General features: G+C 42.9%; 1 protein-coding gene across 3 annotated transcripts in view; it reads left to right on the top strand.

Annotated features, from left to right (window-relative positions):
* LOC124055432 (gamma-aminobutyric acid receptor subunit gamma-3-like) overlaps nucleotides 1-15,289 on the top strand; it is a 93,906-nt gene extending 78,617 nt beyond the window's left edge. For 2 of the 3 annotated variants that reach the window (XR_006842639.1, XR_006842641.1), the window contains one exon: nucleotides 2,673-2,877. The gene's annotated coding sequence lies outside the window, so the exon portion shown is untranslated. Of the gene's footprint in view, nucleotides 1-2,672; nucleotides 2,878-15,003 lie in introns of those variants that run through there. The other variant, XR_006842640.1, reaches the window with a different exon arrangement.
* Nucleotides 15,290-15,316: the final 27 nt, after the last annotated feature.

Here is a 15,316-nt window from a genome sequence, read left to right as displayed (position 1 = left end):
GTAAACATCCATGAGTGCCCAAATACTTAGTCACATTGGCATTTTCTCAGTTTGATCTCCTGTTGTTATTGTGTACACAGAACCGTGGCTCAGGGGAAATACTTTGACCATCAGTCATTACATAGGAGCGATTAAGAGAAATGAGCAGCTGTCGTCCAAACATCTGTGACAGCTCTGTTAGCCATTTTGGATCCACCGGCTGTCACCGCTGGGCGCGCTCATGCCTGAGGTTGCTTATTGAGATATTTTTTGCTACATGAAAACCAAGCACCTCAGATTTTATTCAGATTTCATGATATTAATTCTAAAACGCTGATGCCTTTTGGCTCTAACTTTAAGTTCAAATTGGCAGGATTGCAATCATCTTGTAGAGTAACATCACACTGTGTTTTTAAAAAGTCCAGATTTGAAACAAGAGAACTGCGGCTTCAAAAGCAGATTAAAAATCCGTCCAAAAAAAAAAAAAAGAATAGGATCACAGTCTTTGGATTGACTTTCCATCCATTCACTCCTTTATGCTTTTTATGGCACTGGAATGAAAGGATTTTAAGCATGCACGTTGTATTGCTTTTTTCTGATTCATACAACAGATCTTGGAGGAACCATACAAGCTAGTCCAGTGGGCGTCTTAATGGATCAGCAGCATCAGGGTTTCAGTCTTTACGTCCAATCTCTGTGACATGCCATCCCACGTCTCTGCCGTGCTTTCCCTTTAGAAACTTAGTGTACCGAGTCGGGTGGAATGGCAATCGACGCGGAGATGTTTATCGCCCCGCCAGGGTTTTTATTTGCATCTGAAGTAGCAAACTGCAAAGAACAAACCTTGGGCAGAATCAACACTAATCTTCTGGCAGCTGCTACCTTGTAGAGCACTCTCTCTGGACTCAGGATAGGACGGGGCCAGATGCCAGAGGAGAAGCCAGAGACAAAACTCAGTCGGAGAACAGAGGTGCAATGTTCAGAGGAGCAGCAACTGGGCCAGAGGGTGACATTTTCTAAAATGCACCTGAATTCCCCTCCTCCCCTTTTTAGTTGATATTCAAATGTTTAAAATTCTGCACCGACAGGATTTAATCCTGTTGTTTCCGTAGCAGTGAAGTTTTCAGGAATTTAGAAGAAATTTATTTTGAGGCTTTGGAATGCCCAGGTTTTGATTTGACTGAGACGGCCTTGAGGTTGTGAAAGTTAAAATAGAAAAACAAAAAAAAGTGACATATTTTGTCATTGGAGGGAACTCACTCCAATGAAATTCATGCTCTGCATTTAACCCACCCAAGTGACGTGCACACACACACAGCAAACCCGGGGCAGTGGGCGACCGCGTGCAGCGCCCGGGGAGCAGTGGGGGTTAGGTACCTTGCTCAAGGGTACTTCAGCCATGGACACCAGTACGGGGAATCGAACCAGCGATCCACCGGTTACGGGTCCGATACCCTAACCGCCGATCCACGACATGCAGGTAAACTTGCTGAAAGAGCGTGCAAAATAAATGATGAAAATTACAACAGGAAAGAATTCCTTTTTTACCTACTTGACATTCAAAATGGATTGAATGATTTCTTGCAGGAGACATATTGCTTGTTTGAATATTTCAGTACTCATTGCAGTCCTGATGATGCGAGGCGAGATGGGAGATGAAACAGATGACACAGTTAAAATGGTTGATCTTTACAAGTTCTTCTGCTGATTATCAAACTGTTCTCAGAGCTGGCAGCATATTTTGCAGTTTGAATTCGCTTCAGTAAAGTGCTTGATATTTTTTTTTTGTTGTTTTCCTTGTTTTTTACTTGCTATCCCCCAAAGCAAATATTACTCCTAATGTGAGGCATTGAGGCTCCAGTTAGGCAGATTAAAACAAACAAAAATGTTTTAAACTTACAAACGTGGATTATTTTCTCCAGGAACAGGAAAAATGTCTTGGCTGTTATGAAATACAGAATTCATCACAAAACCACTCTGGATTTCAGTCTTGAACGCAGCCCACTAATAGCTAATAGCCCACCCAACAGTAATAGCCCACCCAACAGTGTTAAATATGTGCCCTGTGCCAAAAAAGATAAATTTATCTAATCTGACCTGGCAGTTGGCTGCTTGTTGTAATTTCATGCATAGTTTAGTCAATGGAGTACAGTTACTGATACAGTGCAGTACAGTTACCCCCCCCCCCCCCATGGACTCTTGATCAGAACAAGGGAAAAACTACTTACAGGAAGAAACGCTGGGAGAGCCTACTCAAAGAGGGATCCTCCTCCGGGACAGTCGGCTGATGGTGGGATGATATCGAGAGTGGACTGGTAGTCGGACGGTGGTGTCATCTGTCTGTGTACAAGGATGAATCTGGATATCCGGCTTGGAAGAACAGATAGAGAAATGGTTGGGATAAAGCTGATGGTGAGTGAGGGGATGTCATGTGGTCGAGGTAGAGGAGTCGCAGTGTATCTGTCGCAGTGAGTGGTGGTGTTACAGTCTGGATTTGCCCCTCTCTCTTGCTGGCAATCCAGGATGTGAGTCCTCCTCTTCTTCTTCGGAGTCTGTGCAGTCCTCATCAGTGTCCTCACTATGCCAGCTGCTGTTTGAATTGCTGTCTGCAAATTCATCTCGCAACTTGAATTTTTTACCGTTCCTCTCCTCATCCTCATCCTCATCACCTTCTCTCTTTCTTTTTCTTTCAGGAAGTGGGTCCTGCTCTTTTTCCTCTGACACTCCCCCATTCTTAGCCTCATCGCCGGCCTTACGAGAGCAGAGGCTGTCCTAGTTGTGGTCTGCAGTTTCATCCTGGGACGCAAGTCTTTGACTGCTTCTCTCCTCATCCTCGTCTTCTTCCTCTGACACGCTCTCATCTTCATCACTGTCCTCACTGTCCCAGTCGTTGTCTGAGTCACTATCGGCGAATTCATCCCACCATCTGAATCGTCGACTGCTCCTCTCCTCTTCCTCATCATCTTCTTCGCGAGGTCGCCGTCTGGATCCACTGGGCTGCGGTTGTTCTTCCGGAGCAACATCTGGAGCAAGGTGAGCCATGTTGTTGTCCTGTTGGAAGACCGGTCCAGGTTCTTCAGGTGGCGGTGTGAAGTTCCAGACCTCTTCCCAGTCTCCTCGTGCACCTCTTTCTCTCTCGTCTGGTGCGTTGAAAAACATAAAAAGTATGTCCAGAGCTTCTCTGTCGAAGGGCCCATCTTCAAAGCCCGTCGTAGATCCGTCTCCTCCTCCGTTCATCATTACAGTGCAAGGAGCAGTTGCAAACTTGCAATAATTTGAACAAAGACGAAGCGGTCTCTCTGAAAAACGTCTTCGGCCAAGGTGCCGTCACTGGTGTGAGTTTCAGCTAGTGTGAAATGAATTCTCTGTGTCAGTGCTCTTTATGGGCTTCAGAATTCTGAGAGTTTCAAAGCAGAGAATTCTGTTGCCTTTGATGCATCGTGATAACCTTCAGCCAGAATTCTGATTGTCGTCATAGCGATGCTTGTGTACCTCTGCTAATACTGGGCCATTCTTCTGCGCGGTTTATTGATAAAATAACTAAATATTACAATGACTGTACCTTCTGGGAAATTGGGAAATTCTTTTTTTCCCTGTCAGCGGTTTTACATAAACACATAAACATATACACATGCAGTTAATGTGACAGACAGAGGCGCTGCCCCAGAGGTGAACTGGCACCTCTCAGGTTGAAGTGGTTAGTCAGAGGTAATGGATAAATGATTGAAAAATGCCCTCTGAAACATGCTAACTTGATCAAACTGATCTATAATATATACAGAAATACAGTTTGATTCAGTGCTCAGTGTGATGAGTATTTAATATTTAGAGCCGAGTTATTCAAATGATTCCCTAAAGTACACCAACCCCTAGCTCGAATAAACAACAAGCACTTGAGGAAGGTCAAATACCTTGAGAAAGCATTAAAACTTGCTTATTTGCACTAACTTCGATCAGAGAGAACAACATAACCAAGCTGAGCTGACCAGCGTCTCGTCTATTCCTTTTCCCATGCTTTGATGATGAGGTTCATGCCCATGACAAACAGGATGGGAGGGATTGTGCATCCAGTGATGATCCCTCTCTCCAGGTGCTGCTCAGTTTCCTTGTCCTTTCTGCCTTTCTTAGCCTCCTGAGGCGCTCCCGAAGTAGTCCATCAGTAGTGGCGGTGGTGGGGCGACAAAGCCATCACGAATGTCGATAAACATATTTTAATGCAAGCAAAACCAATCAGAAATGTTGAAAGTCATTCTAGTAGACCTGACACTGTTATTAGCAACATAGTATTTAAACCCAACACAGCTCAGTTACACTACTTGCAAAATGGTCGCCCAGTAAAGAATGCATTTTCAACTTATTGCAATCCCAGTGGGATACGCTGCTCAGAAATTGGGGACAGTGGCAGTCAGAGACAAAACGGAACAAGAAAAGAGCACGGCACCAGTGAAAGTAGCTTACTGTTGTGGGTACTAGAGATCCATGATGGTGAGCTCTTGGTGCTCAAAGTAGTAAAGAAACAACCTGCCAAGTGCCTAGTTCCAATTTTCAAGCTATGATTGCATAATTACTGTTCAGGGGACGGGTTCTGCAAACATACCTGACTTATGTCTTTTCCTCCCCTTCAAACTGGAAGGTATTAAGTGAAAATATTCTTCACACACAAAGAACTGGAGCCTGTCAGTGAACAATGGCGTGAATGTAGGTAGACACTGATCCGACACAGCTACCCCGTACACCTTCTGTTCACCGGAATATAGCCGGAATTGCTATCACACGACTCTTCGAGTCGACCAGGTTGGTAGGTTGAGTCGATGCCTTACGTTGGAAGTGATCTCGGAGACGGGGCTCCCACATTGGGGATGTGGACTGAAGTGCCTACTGTGTTAATCGCAGTGCTCTTTTAAAGTCTCTGTTCCATGCGCATGATTGCATAGTTGGACTGGTGCCACAAAACCCATATGTAAGACGTGTGAAGGATACAATCAGGTGAAGTGGAGAACCTTTAAACACTTTGACTCGTTTAGACGCTGGAGCCGTTTTTTTCATTTTATTTATTTATATTTTGTGCGTGTCTTTTTTTGAGCTCACTGGAGTCAAATAAAATATTCAGGCTTCATCCCTGCAAGCTAGAGGCACTCCGGATGGAATTTTTCTGAATGCACACTCTTTCTCTCTCTCTCTCTCTCTCACAAACACACACACACACACACACACACTCAAATCCCCCCACCCCTAATGCCACAAACATACACTGTTTTCCTCTGTGCTGTGTGTGCTACAGATAATCTTTATGAGGCAGAGACCCCATTGAGAGTATTTATAACCCAATCAGACTGGTATTCAGCCTTTTCTTCTCCTCTCTCCACTGTTTCTAAATCAACATGTCAACGTGAGATCCATATTAGCCTGGCGAGTACGTGTGTGTTTATGTGTGTGTGTGTGTGTGTGTATGCGTGCGTGCCTGTGTATATTGCACGAGTATGTGGCAGCAGGTGGGTATCCTGTCAAGAAAATTTAATCAAATGTCATTGTTGGCCATACCAAAACTAACTCGTCACCTGGTTATCTGCAAACACATAAATGTGCAAAAAGCTGCGTGTGTGCATACGTACATGCACATGCCTTTATATCTGCAGCTCTTTCAGCCAATAATCACAGTTGTCAGCTCAAGATGTGTAACTACAGATGGCAGTCTTTGAGGTGAAATCTTGTTAGTTGCATGTCATTTCCCATTTCCCATCGAACTGTGGTGCCTTGTTGCTGTTGCTTGTCAGTGCTAAGTGACTGGAGCAAGCAGGTGTGTGTTTCTGTGTATGCGGGGTATGCATGATCGGTGATGTTAGAATCAAACCTTCAGTGAAATCGTGCCAGAAATGACAAGTCATATCCCAAAACCGCTGTGGCTCTCAGTAGTGGAAATAAATACATGACGACAACACGGTATGAATATTCTTAGATCGTGTCTGTGTGTTCATGAGAAAAGTGACTGGTGACACGGTCATGTCGTATTTGCTTTCATCTGAAGAAGTAGGTGGCTGTAACCCAGGGATATATGTATATACAGTGCATTGGTGCTTTTATTTTGATAAAACTAAGAAAGAAAGAAAAGCTGCATATGAAAAGAGAGATAAATGATTCAGAAAGTAGTGCATCCAGCCCAAAAGTGATGAGTGGCCAAAAATAAAGACGCTATTATAGTGCAGAGCTGCGTGAAAGTTGCCTGCACCAGCGGGATTTTGTTACTTGATTAGGTGCACAAAAATTGTTTCCGATAACCCGTTAACAGTAAACTGTGGAAACTGTCATCAGTATTGAAGAAAAACTAAGTGATTACATGGCCTGTACACGTTTCTCCCCAGCTTAGCAATCAATGGTGATACTGTTAAATCAGTAAGACTTGACTGAGAGGAAATGTGTATAAAGTAATAGCTATTTAAAGTATATAAATTAATATTCACCCCATATTTACCATCCTCAATATTAGAGTGATGTACACGGGAATGTACTATTTATTAAAGGCCAGTAATGTACAGGAAAGACGACTTTGAAATGGGCTTTTCTGCTAAATGAGTACGTACCCTTTTGGTACTTTTAAGTATATTTTGATGCCAATACTATAGTTCAGTATAATCTTAGATGCTGGATTGTTTTTTAAACAAAATATTTTTACACTGTGGTGTTGCTACTTTTAGATAAATAAATGAACTGATTACTTTTTCACCACCACAGGTTTCACCACAGCTTAACAATATTAGGAACGTTTGGAAAAGCAGAATTTTAAGATTGAGAAAAAAAAATGTTGTGTTTAAATCAGAAAGACTAACTTCTTTTCATGTACATCATATGACTCAGCCATGTGAATTAGCTTTAGGGTCATGAGAGCCTGCCGTCGGCCAAGTGTGCACCTGCGTCATGAGAAACATCCCTCTCGTCTGAAGAGCTGTTCAGCTCAGCTCTGTGATCACGTAAATTACAAATATCACAGAGGAAGTGGGGGGCGGGGCGGCGGTGGTGCCCAGTGGTTTGCCTCTCCTCGGATATGCCACATCCCAAGTCAATTCATTGATAGAGGGAGGAAAGACAAAAGCGAGCTTGTGTGAGAGAGAGGGAGTGCCATGCATCAGAGCTGACCACTGTCATCAACAGCGGCTAATGGCCCTATTATTGCATGTTAATACGGCTGTCACAGGCCGGGAAATTACAGGGACGTAATATAGCCTCTCGCTTCTAAAGAGATTTTTTCCAAAGTTGGGCACCCGAACTGAAAAAGACAAAAAGCTCTCTCTGCCTGAGATGTAGAACCATCCTTTCTATTTTATGACAACAAAATTCAATGTTGTAGACACACCTCATCAACACCCTGCTATTTCCTCTTTGGCATGCTACATCAATCAAGCACTCTAGTTCCTGCACATCCACACCACACATCAATCACACTCTGATCTGTGAGTTTCACTCAAAGCCGATGGTCCTGTGGGGAATGTGCTGGAGCGTCGCGTACACGTGAATTTGTGCGATCCTGATGATTAACCATCTCGAGCATACTTTGTTGCATGTGAGAGGCGCTTTTCATTTTCTTCCGTTCAAATTACATGACAGAACGCCGTCTATGAATTGCGGCGTAATTTCGACCGAGTCTTAGGTGCAGCATCTTTAAAATGTGGTCGTAAACACGGTGGTTACGGCTGATCTGAGGAGTCTGGTATAAATCCTAGGAGCTGTAATTAAAACTGAATGAGACAGGAATATGGAGAGGAGGACATGCAGGGAAACAGAGCACCGGCTGAAATTGGGTATACTGTACTTGACAAACAGCAATTTATGAAAATGTGCCGTGGTGAGCGTGCAAAATAAATGATGAAAATTACAACAGGAAGGAATCCCTTTTTTACCTACTTGATATTCAGAATGGATTGAATGATTTCTTGCAGGAGACATATTGCTTGTTTGAATGTTGAATATTTCAGTACTCATTGCAGTTCTGATGATGCGAGGCGAGATGGGAGATGAAACAGATGACACGTGGCAAAGGTCAAGACTTCCTGCTGGGACTAGCAGAGCTGTTTTCATTCAATTATCAGCGCTAAGCCGTTTGCTACAGTGCAAGAATGGAACGCCATGAGGGAGTGTTGGCAAAATGTCTTGGACTACTAGTGGCAATGCCTCACAGTTAAAATGCTCGATCTTTTCAAGTTCTTCTACTGATTATCAAACTGTCCTCAGACCTGGCAGCACGTTTTGCAGTTTGAATTTGCTTCAGTAAAGCGCTACTCCTAATGCGAGGCATTGAGGCTCGTGTGGTTTCGAATGTCTTATGATTTCAATGCGAAAGGCACAAACAAAATGTAAAGCTGATTCAAGAGCAATCCTGGTCCATAGCACCCCTCTGTTTTCCTGTAGGAGTCCTACTGTGAGTAGTTCACCTCTACAAAACATGACTGAACCTTTGGCAAACACAAATAACAACATGTTTTTTTGGTCCCATTAGACTCTGCAATCTATAATTGATGTGATCTGTAATTCTGTTCTAAGTGCTGTTACAGACCATTCTGGTCTGAGGGGCTTTGTAATACAGATTTTGGGTCTGACAGTGTGCTCATATAAAATTCACCAACAAGAGACCCTGAATGACATTTACGTTGTTTCAATAATGGATGCAGCAAGATATGGATGCATAGTGGCCTAGTTGGAGGCTTTGACAAGGGAGTCTGAAGACTTGTTTTTTGTTTTACCTTCATTTATCTTCATCATATCTCCAACGGCATGTTTAATCATTGTTGAAGACTTTGTTTAACTGTATCCTGGACAATTTGAATTATTCAAGCAGGACAAGTTAAAGACAGGTGGGCTCTGTAGCACATACGTAGGCCACATGTCACCGCTCCTGGCTTGGCTGTTGGCATGGTTTTATCAGCTGGTTTACGTTTGGGCTTGTGTGACCAGCAGTCCAAAAGATATTCTGTTTATTAACGCCTACGATGTAGGCTGCCGTGGAAGAGTAGTGCTCTAGACTTAGTCAAGCCTGTGTAGTTCCATTTTCTTTTGCATCAGTTCCCCAGCAGCTCTACCTCTCATGGAGAGCCTTCTAAATGCTTATTACCCTCACAGTACTCCTCTTTACTCTCATCTTTCTTTCTTTTTTCTTTCTTGTTGAATCGAATTCTTTATGGTTAGATGGGATCCTCAAGATCTTCTTCACTCAATGTCTACCTCAGGGTGTGGCCAATATAGAGGACATGAGCTTCTGTCGCCAAAGTGTTACTCATGTTTTGTTCTCAGAACAGTCACTTTGTAATTTTCTAAAATGCCAAACTTTGAGAGGACAGCGATGGTTCTCAATATTACACTCAAAGTGTAACACAAACTGTGTCTGTACAGTCTTTATTTGACTGGCTTTTGAAGCGGTGGATATGATCTCTACTGGAGGAAGCGCCAAGTTTGTTGCACGCAATAATGTCATAGTGTTCATCAGTGAGGTGTTGGTGGCTGATCTTGTGAGAATCCAGATGTGTTTTATCTTCTGATATCTCATTTTCAGTGCAGACAGTCCTTGTGGGGAGGAGAAAAAATAGACAGTTCTTTGTGTAAAATGGGGCAGCAGTAGCCCAGGAGTTAGAGAAGTGCTCTTGAGCCTGGAAGGCCGCTCTTCAAATCCTCTATAGTATAGAGAAAGGAAGATGAATGAGTTGCACCCTTCTTCCCTTGGTCAAATACACTACTGCGAGGTCCTCAAGCCGGGCACCAAGCGTGGTACACAGGACTCCATCAGAGGTGCTCGTCAAATGGTGGGGACAGCATTTGAAAGACGTCTGTCTGATGTCGGAATTTAGGGGGTTGTATCATACAGTATTTGCAGTGATTGGGCAGAGAAGAGTTTTGTTGTTGTTGTTGTTGTTGATGTTGTTGTTGGTTTTTTTTTTAAGCTTAGTCAGATTGGACATTTGTGCTGTGAACCCGCATGAATATGAAGCCAAAGAGCCGCCATTATACCGTGAGTTATGACATAACGTCACATCTAGTTTTCCATGTCTATGATTTTGACTGGCAGCCTGTCGACAACTCTTTACACTCTGTTGATTTCCGTACATTTTATCTTGCACAGTAAATAAGTCTTACATCTTTAAAGCACTGTATGAGAGATTTCTGTCCTGATATTTCAAACTTCAAGAATTCCGTTAAAGCCATTTTTCCCTTTGATTGATGGAAACAGCACGACATTTCAGTAATTAATTGCTTACAGCACCAAGTCATTTGCATGAACAATGAGGATCTTTTATTATATTCATCAAGAGTCGGAGCATTCCTACGCTATCATTCAAAGTTGGATGTCAGAAAGTTTTGGTGTGAACAGTGAAAAGTTGGATCAAACATTTCCTGTTGTGAAGGCAATGAGTGACAGAGGAACAGAGGACACAATGAACACTGTGTGTGTGGGCATGGAGAGAAGGTGGTAAGTGTTAAATGGGCGGGTAAATGAGGAGATTGGGGCGAACATGAGAAGGGGAAAACAGGAGGGAGCTAGACGAGAGAGGAAACCGAAATAGAGCGGCAGAGAGAAGAACTGCGATGGCAGAGGGAGAAAAGTCTTAACGGGAGATAAGGGAAGGAGAGACAGTGGAGGAAGGAGGCGGGGGAGAGATGGATAGAGAGGGAAGGACAGAAGGAGAGAGATAAGAGCTGGCCGTTAACAGGGGCACCCTGCTGATGCGGATAGCTCGGGGACAGCGCAGCTAAACACACCGACTCCCCTGCTTGGGGGGATATTATTATTTCCAAAAGCTCATCTATCCTGCAGAGGTAGCCATAGCAAAAAGGGACAAAGTGTGCCAGCACTGGTTTTCCTTTGCAAAAGAGATTCCAGCCATAGATTGCTTTTTAGGCATGAAATAAAAGCCTTTCGGAGCCAGCTTTGCATGCAATTTGAAATCACTGAAAGATAAAAGATGTTATTCCCCCCTCAGCTGTTCATCAAAGGAGTTGACAGATGAATGTATTTAAGCCATCTCGATAGCCCCTTTAACCCAGTAGGGGCCCATTTTTGAAGCCGTGATCTGTTTTCATGCTTATTGTGAGTTTGCACATAAAGTAGAATAAATTGAAATAACAAAAAAGCATAAAAAACATGCTTAATAAGTTTGAAATTGGTTTTAAAACCCCACTGTCAGTTTCAGAAATTAGAGCCCAAAAAGCCTTCCTAATTCATGACAATAAATACATTTTTACATTTATTTTATAATTTAATTTGACTCGCTGCCTGTAGGACATGCAAAGGTAGACTGTTGTCTTTTTTTGCTGTTTAGTGGTGAAAGTGGTCAATCGGGCTTGGCTCCTAAGTGGCACTGACACAAAAAAGACAGAAATTCACGGGGAAAAGCCTGTTGTGTGTGTTTACATGGGTGTCCCCTCTGCTGTTTGTGGGCACGTTTGAGTGGAGGACAGCGTATCTCAGCCAAACAGTGCACCATGTATCACCAGTCCTATTTGTCGCAAGTGTTGGCATACATAGCTGAAATAAGAGGGAAATGTGTAATGTCGGTCTTGTACTGTTTTTAACCACTGTAGTGGCATACTGTGCAGACAAAGTAAGGTAGGCTACTTTTATGGTGGCACTGTGTTAATTAACATTGTCACTATCAATAGCATACACTGACAAGAGTTCTTATGTATTACTTTCACATTGATCAAGGCAGATTTGTCTTTCACTAAATTGTAGTGCGAAAGATTATTATTGTGAAGGTGTTTTGAAGTATCTTAACTTACCTTAAAGTTCCAGTGGGCAGGACTTAGTGGCATGTAGCGATGTGTTTGCAGATTGTATCACCCTCCCCATGCATGAAGCATGAAAAGCGCAAAGGGTCAACAAATACAAATAAATGCATTTCATTTAATCAAATGCACTAATGTGATACTTAAGTACATGTTTGCTAGATTTTGATATGGCTCACCCTGGAGAGAAATACACCAGTTGCCCCTGGTTGTGATCTCCCTACTCTGCTTTTTCTGCTTTATTTAAGTCATTTCTGATGCCATGGAGAGAGGGTTTACAGCTGCAGCTGTGTCCAAGGCCTCTGTGGAAACTTCCACACTTCTTAAGGCTGCGCAGTTCAATGCAGTGCATTGTGCTCCAGTGAAGCCGTTCTCCGAGGACCGACACTCAAGCTGACACTTTTAATGCAGATGTTTTTAGCTGTGTTGGAAGTAACTTGCACCACACAGGAACGAAATGGACCAGGAAAACAAGGTGGATCACCAGCAGCTAATAGTTTTACTGGGTTCATTGAAGACTCGAGCGATTTAGAATTACATTTCCATAGCGCTGGGATTTGAAAGAGAGAGTTGTGAAAATTGGTGCAGCACAGGTCGAGATATTTATATTTAGCCTGTGAGTCATACTACCCATGACAAGTAAACCGACCTCGGCAGTATGTGTTCCTTTACGGTTCTTCATAAACTTGGATATTTTCCCATTAATGGGCACTGGAGTTTAATTTCAATGTGAGGAAGCAAACTTCACGAGCAGATGGATGTATAGTTGCCAAGTCTGAGGCTGACATCTGCTACTGAACATGTTTTTTTAATTGTTTTTTTTGTGATCAGCTAGAAAAAAAAATCTTTTAGATATTTTAAAATTTCGCTTTAAGTCACACACAACCAACTTGTGACCTTGTGCAACCTGCTCAGCCATGTATTTGGTACTGGTTTGTTTGTTTGTTTGTTGCATTTCTTTCTGTTAAGCTGTCATGTTTTTGTGGCTTTTCTATTCATTCTGGATGTTTTTCTGCTGTCTGTTTTGATTGTTTTCGCTCTGGTTTAATTCAATCATGCACGACAACCCAAACAGAAATTATTTCCTGGGGAGCCGAGTGATGCTACAGAAGCAGCACAGGATGGAAGACTAAAAGTAGGGCTTGTACTTTTTTATTTTCGGCAGTTTTTAGGGAGGTTTCCCTTTTTTTTTTTTTTTTTAAGGAAGGATTAGAAGAGTGGAGAACTGCGTGATGTTGCTCCCTCATGTAAACTGGTTTAAATAAATCATGTCTCCTCTGAAAGGCTAGAAGCTATTAGCTTCAGCTGGGCACAGAAAGGAAGGCCTCTTTCTTATTCTCTTTCCCTTCTATTTCTATTTCCAACTCTATTTAGCCACGTTCCACACCAAATGGTCGTCTCTCTTCGATGCCTAACAACAGAGACAAAAATGCAGGACAATCCGCCTCCTTCTTGATCTGTCTGTTTGTCTCCGTTTCTCTCATTGCGATCTCTGCTCTCTCCGGCACGGGGGGAGGAAAAAAGAGGGAATCCTTTACTGGAGCACCAGCAAACAAGCTGCCCAGACATCACCGAAACAAAGCGAAGAGAACGGGCATCTTATTGACATCTAACTTAATCGCTGGGGCCGACTGGAGGACAATTTCAGTGTTCCTTATTAAAGTTTCATACACTTGAGTCTGCTGTGCGTTTGAGGGTGTTGTTAAACCAACTGCACAACAGCAGCTTTCAGGCCAGGCCAAACCTAAGACTTGCTTCACATGTCTGGGGTTGACAGTGCTGCAAGAATGCAGCACTGGCGGTTGTCCAGAAGGTTAAAGCAGGAGAATGTAGATGAAAAACATTGAAGGAATAGTTAGATTAAACCTTATTTAGCATAAAGACTGGAGACAGGGGGAAAGAGCTAACCTGGCTTTGTCCAAAAGGAACAATCTGCTTAATCCATACAACAACTGAAGTGTAACAACCTGGTTATGGCTCAAAGAGACACAGTGAAATTAATCCATACATCTTTGTGAAATAATTAGTTCTAAAAAACTGAGGATGTCGTGGCCATCGCTGCAGATTTACTTCACCCTCACGAGAGAATCCACGAAGCAGGACAATTCACCTGGAATGAACTGATTTCACTGTGAAATGCCGCTGTTTTAAATGCGTGAATTGACTTTAAGCGACCCTTCAGGTACTGCTTGGTGCGTTTTCATAAAACTTTGGACAGAGAATACATGTACAGGAGTGGTGTTGATCTTCTTATCTAACTCTGTGCCAGAAAGTGAATAAGCCCCAAAATGTCTGCTTCTTTAATCGAAATAAAAGAGGCCACATTCAGATATCATTAGTGCAGCAGAATGGATTCTGGTCGGAAAGCTGCCAGGCTGCCTTTTCTTCTCATTCTAATGCACGGTCTGCATTTCCACCGTAGACGGCAACATTAGACACGAGACACAAATGACAGCACCAGTCCAGACTCTCCATTTGGTCCACTCTGCGTTCTCTGATTCTACACTTTCTCCAAACTTCCTGAGACAGGGCGAGGGGATACCTTTCTGTCGCTAAGTATAGTGCTTCAGCAAATGCATCGCGTTGCTGCGCTGTAATGGAAGGAGCAGGAATAGCTAAGAGACCTTCCTACCCTCTGTGTATGTGTTAAAACTAGAGGAGAGCTGGAGGATTTTATATATAAGTATAAATAAATACTCAGGACAGAACATATAGCTGTAATGTTTTCTGTGTTGTCAGCCTGTTTAGCTCTGTCAAAACACAAGCGGAAAAGGCTTTTCTTTATTTATCCGGTGCTTGTGTTTGTGATTCTGCTGGTGTGTTAAAAAAATAGCGAGTCAGAGAGACAAGCAGAGAAAGCACATACATGGATATACGCATGCTTGTATTTTTAGATTCAATGGGGTGGTGAGAGCTTTGAAAATAATTATTGCGAGCCAGGAGTGGTGAGCAAGGGTAGGAGAGCAGGTGTTAATTGCTTATTTTCTGAGTCTCGAGCCACAGTGTGTGATTTTTGCCAAGCGCCGCCTGTCTTCCTCGAGTGCAACATGCTGTAATTGCTCATTCCTGTTGGCAGGAGGAAACATGCAAATCAAAATGCCATTTGGACACCTTTGGAATACAGTGCTCTGACTGGGTGCCCTCCATGTTTCTGTCATATGCTGCTTTGGTGCTTGGGGAAAAGTAACTGCCAATTAATTAAGTTTCCAGTGCGAGTGTGCTCGATTTACTAAAGCTTGTTTTTGCGTTTTTTTGCAGGACCGACCCAGAATGTTTAAAAGGAACGAACGACCCCGCTGTGGATTTGGCGGTGCTACACGTTGAGGACTCATTCGGAGACGTTTATTTAACCGTTCTGAGGTAAAAACATTGTCGAGATAATAACCTTGTCAAGCTGTAAACACAACATAGACATATAATCTCGGTATAAAGATGTTTTAGCCAACATTAGCAAACAGCCACTTACTTACACACCCAGCAGATCCAGAGCGACATCACTATACAACACTGGGGTCGTGTTTCCGCCACCCGATGAATCGAGGTCCAACATTCGCTCTGTTTTGACTCTGTG

Source organism: Scatophagus argus, chromosome 24 (assembly GCF_020382885.2).
Source record: "Scatophagus argus isolate fScaArg1 chromosome 24, fScaArg1.pri, whole genome shotgun sequence".
NCBI classification, from domain to species: domain Eukaryota; kingdom Metazoa; phylum Chordata; class Actinopteri; family Scatophagidae; genus Scatophagus; species Scatophagus argus.
Note: the sequence above shows the minus strand (reverse complement) of the source record. Positions and strands in the feature narration are given on the sequence as shown.